At 50.5% G+C, this 12,280-nt stretch overlaps 1 pseudogene; it reads right to left on the bottom strand.

Annotated features, from left to right (window-relative positions):
• Positions 1-4,021: 4,021 nt before the first annotated feature.
• LOC119285279 lies at positions 4,022-9,886 on the bottom strand (annotated as a pseudogene).
• Positions 9,887-12,280: the final 2,394 nt, after the last annotated feature.

The raw sequence follows: 12,280 nt of genomic DNA, 5'->3' as shown, positions 1-12,280 counted from the left end.
CGATCCAAATGGATGAGCACTGGAAACTGCGGGCCGCAGGGCCCGTCAAAGCTGGGGCAGCCCTCTGGCAGCACTTGGCGGCCACGGCCATCGTCAGGGCGGTCGATGATGGAGAAGCCGTTGGCCGTGGGGATGTCGTCAGGCGACCACGCCCACACCCATGCGTAGACACAGGAGGTGTTGGAGAGCAACGTGGACTGCCTCTCGAGCCGCTCGACGTGGCAGGAGCGGCCGATGGCGTCCTGCACCGCCTCCTTGGTCCAGGCTTGGACGGGGATACCTTCTACCGCAAGCCTGCAGTAGAACCGCCAGGCCCGCTGATGGCCATGCGCCGCCGGCGACCACGGAGCGATGGAGAGCGCCACGCCTCTGCAGGTCGCCACGCCGGCGTCCACATCGACGTTCCTGTGGCGGGCGTGCGCGAACCGCACCAGGAAGTCCTCCGGCGAGTGCTTGGAGACGTGCATCTCCTCCCAAGGGATGCCGAGGGCGCGCTCCAGCGCCTTGGCGACAAGCTGGGGGTTGATGTCGCGACGCAGCTCGGACATGGTGATGACCACCGCGGATGAACGCAAGTGGCGCGCCGCCTCCTCCATCGCCGGCGTGCAGAAGGTGAAGGTGGAGCCAGCCCCAGGCCGCTGGGAGGCCTCTCCGGGACGGTACGCCATGGCACACGGCGGGGGCGGACCTGGGGGCGGAGGAGGAAGGGAGGCGGGCAACGGCGCCGGCGGGGCAGACCGGCGAGGCAGCGGGCGAGATGGGGGTGGTGGTGGCTGAGGCAGACGGCTGGGGGGCGGAGCGTGCGGTGGAGCTTGCGGGGGGTGGCTGAGGCTACAGAGTTTGGAGCGACAGCGATGGCCGAAACGCCAGCAGTAAGCGCATCTCACCGGGTCGTGGCAGTCGACGGCATGGTGGCGAGGGGCGAGACACCGAGGACAGCAGCCCCGGAACCTCCTTAAGAAGGCGCTGTGGCGTTGCTGCGCCAGCCAACGTGCCTCGGGGGAGACGCGGCGGGCATAACTCCGAGCGCCCGGAGCAGGTACGGGCGGCGCACGCCGCCGGCGCCTCGAAACGACCTGCTGCCATTTCGGGGAGGCTTGGACCGGGTCATCGCGGGAATCCTGCTGGCGATGCTGGTTGCGCTGAGAGGCGGAGTGGGCAGGGCGCAATGCAGGCGAGATAACTCCGCCTGGAGGAGAGCGCGAAGGTGCGGCCGGGGAGGGCGCACTGTCCGCGAGTTAATGGCGAGCGCTGCAGGCGCGCAGACGATGGATTTAAGGCGGCCATGGCGTGCCGACGGGACGGAGGGGTAGCTGTGTGGCGTGCAGATGATAAATCTGAGGCGAGGGGGTAGGCCGGAGCAGGTGATGAATGCGGGGCAGCAGCTCGCGGCCTGAGCGCGGCCCGCCGGCTCGACTCCCCCACCTCGAAGATGGGAGGGGCCGCGGGGGAAGCGCAAGATCCAGCGGATCTGGCAACGACTCCAGCCCCAGCGGAGGCCGCGAGGCCAGCCCGAATGCGAGCAGCAGCCGTGTCAGAGGAACGGGCGCGCTCCAACGGCTACGGGAGCTGGTTGGGGAGGGGGTGGCCAACGAGCACAGGGTGCGCAGCGCCGGTATGGTGGTCGCCGACCCCGGAGCGGGAGAGGGCGAGAGCGAGGGCATGGCGAATCCTTTGCGAGTAAAAATGGCATGCACTGTGATGCATAGTATCATAAGTTAGTATCTTAGGTTGCCTTATTAATTATTATGCATGACACAAAGTAGTACAACATCATAATGATACAATATCATGATATGAGACTAGCCACAATGGAGAGTAATATATACTAGTAACATACACGTATTCCTAGACCATGTTACTACCTTCATAGTGTGTGGTAACATGCATAGCTTCATTTATTAGGTTATAGACTCATATTGCATTGGGACATGTGATGTTACAGTAACTAGCTAAGTTACTACTACTATCTCTCTCCTTATTAACTTATTGCCACATAAGCAAATTTGCTGAGTTGGACTCGATGTTACTATTGAAGTTACTCCCACTATGGCTAGTCTGATACCACATCCTCTCTTTATCATTTAATTATGTGATATATCATTAAAAAATAGCTTATATGATACCATCATTATGACCAGCCTTCGTTTAGGACGTGGATGGGTCTGCATGGGTGTGCCCTCATGCATGGGCGCATGCAGGTGGGGTAGTGGGCGGATCGCGATCCAGCGATCTGCATGCCCACCGCGCGTGCAGCATCCGGGTCAGTTGCTTTGGGTATGTGGTTTACTGTATCTTTATAGTTTAGGTACTACTTCGTCGCCAGAGTACTGAACTGAGATCTCATCTCATGAATCGATGAAAGCTTGTGCAAAAGAGGTCCTCACCACAAGGCTATCGTGGTGTCGGGGACAGGAACCAGCGGTAGGCGACACTGCGGCATCGCTTAGCTAGCTGCATGTGATTGTTAAGAACGTTAAGATTGGCTCTGATATACCTGAGTACAACATAGCATTCATTTCACTCTCAAGATTGGAAAAATGACAATGTTGTAAGATCGCAAAACCTTTTATTTTCCTGATTGGTAAGAACGTTAACATCAGCTCTGGTATACACTTAGCATTCATTTCACTCTCAAGATTGCGAAAATGCCGACGATGTCAAAGGTCGCGGCGTCTACTCTACGCCTGAAGCGATTGGAGCTCAAGATATTCGGCTCCGTTGGCCAGAACCAAACGACTCGTCGACGAGCTAGTCGTTGTTAGTTGTTACAAGACAAGGACGCCAAACCTGCGACTAGAGAAGTGAATGCTAGTGGACACGGATCGATACGGGGTGCTAATAAACAATGTTTCTCCCCGTACGTGTTGATTCTGAGCGCGATGATTCGTCGGATATCAGCATCATCATATCGCACTAATTCGCAGATCAGCCACGAGGTCACCACATGTAGCATAGACTATGGCATAATGCATGAGCTTTAAGCTTTTCTTAGGGGTGGGATTGAGTGCTTGCTAGCTTGATTTTCTTAATAATAATGCAAGCAGCAGCTTAATTCTTTTTCTTAATTTGATTGATAGGGTGGTTGTAGCCGGCAGACCGGGTGCAACCAATCAATCAAGCGGCAATAATGCGACGCGTCGCGATGAACAGGGAAGATCAAGCATGCCGTTGTGGAAGGAACGCCAGAATAACTCGACGGCGCGCGCGGCATTTGGTCGTGAGCTCGAGTTGGAAAGGTGCGTGCATACGTGGGCTCGAGAACTGTAGTTCGGAAGCGGCGTCGCCACTCTTCTTGGCACTGTAGGTTATAAATAAGATGGTGGTGCTTCTTGGCCACTGTAGCTTATAAATAAGATGGTGGCGCTGGCATCTGCCCGAATCTGTTGGTGAAAAGGAACCGGGCAGGAGCAGTGTCCCGAAGTGCCACCACATGCATTTACATCGCCAGTCGCATCAGGCTCCGGCTCGAGTCTAGCTAACAGCAAACCAAGCTCACTTTCTTGGCGGTCGGGCTGATCGATCTGCGCATAATTGAGGCCGCCCCGATCTCTCCCTCCCTCGCTCCCAAGTCCTACCCACCGTTGACGAAAGGGAAAGGTACGTAGGAGGCACGCGCATGTGGCCCGAGTCACCGGCGTGCCCCCTCCCCTTTCGGCTGCGCCGATTCGCCGTGACAGTTAAGTGTGTCTGGGACACAAGCTAGTGTGCCGAGCGTGACGTCCTCCAATCGGAGTCATCGCCGCCTCTCCCCTTCGGCTCCAGGCGGCGGCCTCCGTCCGGCCAGGCACGTCGCTTGATATCATCATATCAGGTTGGGAGTTCCATCAAGAATCCAGCTACATTGTCCCGGACCCGGACAACAGCCAAAAGAAACGAGAAATCTACCGCGAATTTCATGACAACAACATGCGCACAGATTGATCAGAACATCGCCACATGGATTTCCTTCAAGTTACACGTCAAGAACAATCCATGCTCCAGCTATTCTCTTGGAAAGTATCCGGAGCAGAAACTTAGCTGAACACAAAAACTAGGCTTTACTGAAGCTCTCTTCTTTCTCAGGCAAGTAAAATTACCACCCTAGGAAGCCACAAATTAGTCATGTACCAGGCACCCAGTACAAGCATATTACGATATACCTCCCTAAAACTCGAGGATCCTACCTTGAATCACCGACACATTGTACCAACTACAAACAAACACGGGTTAACAGCACCAACCATGGTTGCAAAACTGACCTGTCAACATGCTCACAGCCCTAAATCACGCTGCGCTGCCGGGCCTTCCTATTCCTGACAACATTGTACAGCCAAAACGCACGCCTGCAGAGCAAGAATTGCAGGAGGTCTTCCACCTGGCAGACGGCCCAAAAACAAACCACTACCTAGAATGAGAAGCTAATGATCATTCACCTCATCTTTCAGGAAGATGGGATGAAGTAGGAGGCAGTGATTCCTCTAGCTGAGTATCTGCTTGAGCTTGAACCAGAGCCTGGGACAGGGTTTGGGACTGACCATGCGCCTGTGCCATCGCATCTCCCTGGGCTTGGCTCTGCTGCTTTAGAAACCTATTCATCCGTTCAAGCAACTGGATCGCTTTCCTTTTCCCCCTGTCTGTGCCGCTTTCTGCTAGCTCCTCCAGCAAGGTAACGATGCCCTGCTCCTGTGCTTCTGCAAGATGCTGTTGCTGCTGTTCACCATTACAGAGATGCACCAGAACAGCCGCAGCATTCTCCTTGTTCCTCGAGGATCCATTCCTGATAACTCCAACTAGAATTGGTATGGCGGCGGCAGCGCTGATGGCTGCCTTTCCCTCAGGATGGCTCGAGAGAATTGCCAGTATAGCCAGGGCCTCATCAACCATTCCACTTTCAGTCTCTGTTAGAAGTTCAAGTAGTATAGGGACCAATCCAGCTCTAACAGCTTTACCCTTGTTGCCCTGATAGATACACAAGTTAAATAGTGCTGTTGCTGCATCCTTTTTACCCCGTTGACTTCCATTACCCAATAGCAGCACCAAAGCTGGAATTGCCCCAGAAGCCCCTATTGTCACCTTGTTCTCATCCACTAGTGATAGGCTAAACAGTGTGGCAGCTGAATTCTCCCGAGCCTCCATGCTGCCTCTCTTTAGCACATGTACAATTCCAGGAACAGCTCCAGAGGTAATTATTCTTGCTTTGTTCTCTTCATAAATAGAAAGATTCAGGAGAGCAGTAACCACATGTTCCTGGGTGCTAACATCGGTGGTTGGTAGAAGGCTCACAAGGATAGGAATAGCACCAGCTTCTCCTATACAAGCACGATTTTCAGCGCTACGCTTGGCAAGCTGACGAAGCATACCTGCAGCTCCACGTTGATCTGCAAGGTTCTGGGATGATAGTTTCTGCAGGAGGTCAATAACTTTACTATGCTCAGAGGCGGTACATGTTGCTGGTGTATTATTAGGCTGAGCAGGGCGCTTTGGCGGCTCTACACCATTTGCTTCACACCATTGAGCTATGAGGCTACGGAGCACATAGTTTGGAGTTAGAGATTTATTTGGAAGCTTCTGCTGCGTCTTAGGACAGGTGTTGTGCCCTGCCTCCAACCATCTCTCTATGCAACCTCGCTCGTAAGTCTGAATACAAACATTTTCAAGAAATTCTTGTGAGTTGAAATATAAATGGAAACCTAAAGATTGATAGGAAACAAAACAAAACTAAGTTAGGCAGAGACCTGGCCAGTGGAGACAATAACTGGGTCTTTCATTAAATCCAGTGATATTGGGCAACGAAAATCATCCGGGACAACGGGAGATGTCAAGTTGTCATCTCGGGAAGGGTTTGTTGTACTTGCTGGGATGCCTATAGGATCCTGGGTCTGCACAAAATCCTTGATCTTTTTCAGCAGCATTGACATATTCTCAACAACTGCACCGGGATCCCCTCCACTAGCCATCTCATGCAAGGCCAATGATTCTTGATTGAGGTCAGATATAGTGACAAGCTGCAACTTCTCAGATAACCTTTGAATGACATCTGGGTCAACATTATCATTGGTGCTTGAATTATAGGCAGAAATTAGATCATTAAAGAGAATGTCATCCGATGTATCTGATCTTTCTTTTGCTCTTTTGAATTGAGCATGCACCAGTTCAACCTGCACAACATTACAAGTGTTTCAGTTGCAGCTAAGCAAGACAGGCCGAACAAAACAAATCAAAGCAAAAATCTAAATGGTTTCACTGACAAAGAAACTCAAGAGTGAGAAAAATTACCTGTTCCCTTACTTCATCTGATATGCCAAGCTCATCAAACGAGATACCAGCTAAGGCTTGCTCAAGCCTCGAGGTAATGTCCTGGAAAGTCTGCATTATCTTCTCTCTCTCGAGAACCTGCAAATGGGGAAACCACTAATTGTTGGAAAATGATCATGATTTAAATATGTATGAAAAGTAGTTGCAAATTTATACAGCAAAAATTAACCACAAGATCTGCTGACTAACAGTATTTTTTTTTCGAAACGGAGGCAAAAGTTTTGCCTCATCTATTAATTAAGCAGAAGAGAGTTGCTCGGTTAATTAACGGAAAATCGAGCTAAAACCGTCACAAACCGCCAAGCGGCACACACAAGATAACCCACGCACACCTCAACAAAGAGGACCTCATCCAGATACACTCTATCGTCATCGTCATCACATATTTTATTGACTAACAGTATTTTATTGTTCATCAAGGTACACGTATCAAGAAATATTAGCCCACTCAAATACACAGCCTCGCTACTTTTTAATGAACACACCCGTGCAAACATATGGAAGTGCTTGATTGACCATCACATACCTCGCACTGAGACACTAGCTTTTTACCCTGTAAAACTACATCACAAACATGACTCCAAATATATTACTAGATCTTTTTACCCCCTTCAACACTTATATTGGCTTAGCAGCTATGGCTAAATTAAATTGTCTATTAACTACGCTTTTCACCTGATCTTGGGCCCTGGCTCTCCTTCCGTGGATGAAACCTTGTGGAGTATTATTCCCATTATTAAAGTGTGATTCAGATCCCTCTGGTGTTTCTATTTCCTCATATAATCAGTCCATCGAGGACTGGGCAATATCCCGGTGATAGGAGCGCAATGGCATCCCCGTGTAACCTGGCTTTGACCCATAAGAAGCAGACTCAATCTCATTGCTTATTTCGTGGGACTAATACACCAGTGCATCTTCTCACTTATTCTTACAAGTGTACCAACAGTTCTAGTACCCTCGGTCTCATTATTTATATAACAGTCCATCAGTTGCACTATCAACATGGAGCTCCAGAAACTAGCTCTATACCCTCCTGACACACCTATCACAGTAGTGCAGCTGCCAGATGCAGCTGATGATAATTTGCAACAATCGTGATCCGCCAAATGCGATTATGACAGACGATTCACACTAAATTCACCACTTCCACGGACCACAGACGTAAGCTAAGTATATATACTATCCTCGGTGGTCAACAACTTTGAGTTATCAGGTATTCCTTGTAACGAGCAGCTAGCAACTACAAACTCAACTAGCAATAGTACTCCATCCTTATCCCTGCCATGTCTACATCCATACATGCCTAACATGCAACATCGCAGGGCACATTTGAAGTTCGCAGGAAAAGTTTTTTTTTTACTTTTTGAAATCAGTATCACCAATAAATTGGCACAGAATCTCAGTACAACATGATCAACCCATGCCGCAGGGTCATTCCCACCCTCGCCCCCGAGAAAAAAAGTTTGCAGATATTAAGCTTCCATAACTAACTAATCGACAAAATCATCATAAATGAATGTTACAACATGCTGATCAAAGTCTCTAGATATCTAAGTCGTCCAGCTCCAGTGCATAAATATTGTTTAAATAAACAAGAGCAGGGCTGAGCAACATAGAAACCATAGTGATAGTCCTGGGTCCTGGCCCAAGATGCAGCAAAAGGAAGAAGACTTATACTACGGCTGAGAATCTCAGCCAGTGTCCTGGCCACATTGGAGGTTTCCTTCCAGTGAGTTGCTATGAACAAAACAAATTAAAGTACCCAACAGGTTGAAACACAAAAACTGGTGATGCTAAACTTATCCTATGTGATACCCTCGTTGTTTCCTATTACATAACTATCTTATATAAATTGGACTTTCCTATTACGGAACTATCGTATATAAATTGGAGTTGGTGGTGGTGGCGGCGAGTACACCCTCTCCACTCCATCCCAATCTTCCTGATCCATCCAGAACCTACTCGATCCCTTCCGGTCCAACAAGCCACCCGCCTCACTCATGTCTTGCATGGGAAAGTATTTAAAAGTACACGACAGCACGTAATATTTTTCTACGACACGAACCAGCCAGTCAATCCGACAACCGATTTTTTCCTGCAGCCGCTCCTCCCCAATACGCATTCTCCAACCACCATTCCTCCCCAGTCTCTGTGCTTCGTCCATTTTTTGGTACCGTAGCGACACACGGGCATTATGCTAGTTACATATAAGTGGCACTTGCCGGTAATTTTATCACAACTTTGGTAGCGAACATGACCACCATCTCACCCATTTGCAACAGATATAACGGCTGGTATCAGGAGGGGGTATGAGGTGAACAGACCAACGCCAATAACTGACATATAGATACGACTAAAGACTAGCATTGAGAGCAATTGCTTTCAACTGCACCCAAAAACACACACACCTGAACAAGTCCTATCAGCTTTCCAGCTGCAAATATGCATTTTGGAGCAATGCTAGTGTGACCTAGATATGGTGATTAAATAGCAATAGTGGTGAATAACTAGTTCTTTTGGAGTACAGTCACAGCTATCTTTTACTCTTGTACAATCCTGCAGTTACACGGGTTACTACTAGTCTCTCAAACTTCCATATTTAGAACTACAGTATTGGTCATGCCAAAATTAGAAAGTATAGAATTCAGTAATTATACCTCGGTTTTTCCTAGGCTCACCCATGTTGTGTATACAAAACCAATAATAACCTAGGGTATTGGCAGACTTATTCAACACCACTAAAGAATGTCAAGTTGTCAACTACTCTGGCCCGGCATTGATTTGACACCCAGGTATTCAAAACCTGGTCCAACCTCAGCAATTTTTAAGGATAAGCTTTTACACAGGCAAAAAAAGGCAACATGTTACAAAGTGATTAGCGAGAAATTCTAATTCTGCAGCACAGCACGGTAAAATAGAATCTAATTCGTCAGGCGAAATTTTCTTGAACTCCGCAGATACAACCTTATCTAGCGCAAGAGGTGCAAGAATATGGGCAATTTCGGACGCACCGTATAAACAAGACAAGAAAACAATGAGCTATAGTCGAGAAACCCCACCAGGAAGATCTTGCTACCGTTGCTGCCGAGGCGGAGCAGCTCCCGGGCGCCGGCGAGCGCGTCCCTGAGCTGCCTGAGCGCGGCCACCGACGCCTCCGGCAGCGGGCGTGGCCCCTCCTTGACCTCCTCCATCATGGGCGCGAGCAGCCGGATCCGCCGCGACAGGTTGCAGAACTGCCTCCGGTAGGCGTTCCTGAAGTCGGAGATCACCGCGATCTCGTCCACCAGCTCCGCAACCCTCTCCACCAAATCGCCCACCTCCTCCTTCCCCCCCTCCGGCGACCCCGAGCCCGAGGGCGTCGGCGGAGTGGCCGCCTCGGCCGCAGTGGCGACGGGAGCAGCAGCGGCGGCGGCGGCCTTGGAGCTGGCATCCTCGCTCGTGTTGGGCTTGGCCTCCTCGTCCATGGCGGCTGCGCGTCGTGCGGGCGCAGCGGCGGTGAAACTGGCGATGTGGAGAGGAAGGGGATTTGGGGTGGTGGCCTCCTAGAGCTCCGCTCCACTCCGCCCTGTGAGCCGCCGGTCCCAGCTGTCAGCCTAACCCCACGCGCAGATATAGGTACCGCAGGAGCCGCCGGCATCGGCGCGGCTCGGCTACGACTACGACTCGCGCCTGGCTGGTGCACCCGAGGCCGTGGGTTCATTCAGGAGCGGCTGCGACCCGGCTCGATAGGGCGGCCGGCGTATGGGGCGGGTTCAGGAACAGCTGCGACCCGGCGGCGGGGCGGAGGCTCCAATCCAAACGGTTTCTTGTTTATTGTCGCCGCGTCGATATCTGGCCGCTTAGCTAAGACAATGCTGGACTTCGTGTTGCTTAAAGCATGTTTCTAACCAGAGGCGGCTGAGCTGTGGGGCCAAGGGTTTGGGTGCTGCGTGGGAACGATGGAGACGCGCGGTGCCGTGGCTGGCGGGCGTCCGAAACTCGTTTGAGCCGTCGGATCGGACGGATGCGCAACAAGGGAAAAAAGGTCGCGCTCTGGAGTACGACAAGTTGGAAATGTCTCGCCAGAAAGTCTTGTTAAATTATGACGATTATGTCTACTAGGTACAGGAGCGTGCATCTTACAAGCAAGCTTCTCTCTCTTTCTTGGCTGCACGCCACAAGTGGGTGAGTAAATAATTAGCTTGATTTTTAAATCATAAAAGCAAGACTTTCTTATATAGTGCGTAACGAAGGACTCGGTCACAAAGTTTGAAACCAATTGGATCGTTGAAGCACATGTTATTTGGTCAAACTAAATGGCAAATGCATGCAGGGCAAATACTCCCTCCGTTTCCAAATAGTTGTCTTTCTAGAGATTCCAACAAGGACTACATACGAAGCAAAATAAGTAAATCTACACTCTAAAATATGTCTACATACATCCGTATATTGTGTCCATTTGAAATGCCTAGAAAGACAAATATTTGAGAACGGGGGAGTATAAAACAATGATTTCTAACTAAGCAGCCAAAAGGCACGGGGGCTAGGTTTTAAGGGCATCTTCAACGGCGAGCCGCGAATTTTCTCCTGGATCTGTTCAGAGACAGGGGTCAGTCCACGGACACGGATGCGGAAGATTGTCATCCAACATTGTACGCATACATTTCAACTATCATCCGAACTAATCTAACGAAATTTGTGCGAATACGGCCGGACTTCATTCAAGTTCGAATATAATTTACATAAACAAACGTCATTCATGCAAACACGGCGTCTTGTCATTACATTTCAAACATTTAGAATAAAAAATATGTCATTCATAAACAAATGTCATCGAAGCCCTTGTTGTTCCCTTCCTTAGGACCGCATCTTCCATCCGTCGTCTCCATGAGCACCGGCGATAAGACCTGTGAAGTGAAAGTACGGTATCCGGCGGGTTAGAGTAGAACACTGGAGACGGGCCGGCCCACATAGAACACAAGGACCCGCCGCCCCCCGTGCCCTGCTCATTCTTGGAGGAGTCTGCGACCTATCCGTCGCCGCTGGGCGTGAGGTCCATGATGGAAATGGTGGCGCTCGCGCTATCGTCATCACATCAGGCCACCAGATAGTTCATCGGCAGCGCACAGGAGGTGAGGCTAGCGTTGTTATCCTCCGTGATCACCTGGTGTTGCGCTTGCGCGAAGGTCGCTTCCTAGCGAGCGGCGGCTTGAGCGCAGACGGCATTGTAGATGGCATGCTGCTCTGCGACAAAGTTGGGCTTCACTGCGGCCATGGCCGCCATGGCCACCTCGCTTGTGCGCTCGTCGTACATCTGGCCCTCCGCTAGTCGGTGCTGCTTCAGGAGGAACAAAGTTGTATTGTTGTTCCTCCTGCACCGGATGGAACGCCAACATAGGCACTGACGCAGGCTGTTGGAACAACGACATAAGCGTTGGCGCAAGCTGCACCTCCGTCGTGGTGGCATTGTAATGCGTGTTAGAAATATGACATGTGTCGGATCACGGGTTCCGGCAAAAACCCTTAAGGTTCGAACACTGGGGTGCGCGCGAAGATCACCCCCTATTGATTCGCGTCCTAACTTAGTTAGGATCTCACGAACTAACTCGACGAACTCGCAACACAAAGGACACAAGATTTATACTGGTTCGGGCCACCGTTGTGGTGTAATACCCTACTCCAGTGTGGTCGTGGTGGATTGCCTCTTGGGCTGAGGATGAACAGTACAAGAGGAAGAACAGCCTCCTGAGGTTGAGGTGTTCTTGTGCTTGGTGGGTGTGCCGTCAAGGATGTGGTGGCTCCAATCTCAGATCTCTCCTCCCTTTTTCTAGCTACGGTGGTGGCTAGTTCTATTTATAGTGGCCTTGGTCCTCTCCTCAAATATTGAGCGGGAAGGGAGCCAACAACGGCCAATTTGAAAGGGGACAACTAGTACAAGCTATCCTGACAAAAACGGTCTTCGCCTGCCAAAGGCTCTGGTGGTGACGTTGTCTTGGGCTCCATG

Source organism: Triticum dicoccoides, chromosome 4A, assembly GCF_002162155.2.
Source record: "Triticum dicoccoides isolate Atlit2015 ecotype Zavitan chromosome 4A, WEW_v2.0, whole genome shotgun sequence".
NCBI lineage: Eukaryota > Viridiplantae > Streptophyta > Magnoliopsida > Poales > Poaceae > Triticum > Triticum dicoccoides.
Note: the sequence above shows the minus strand (reverse complement) of the source record. Positions and strands in the feature narration are given on the sequence as shown.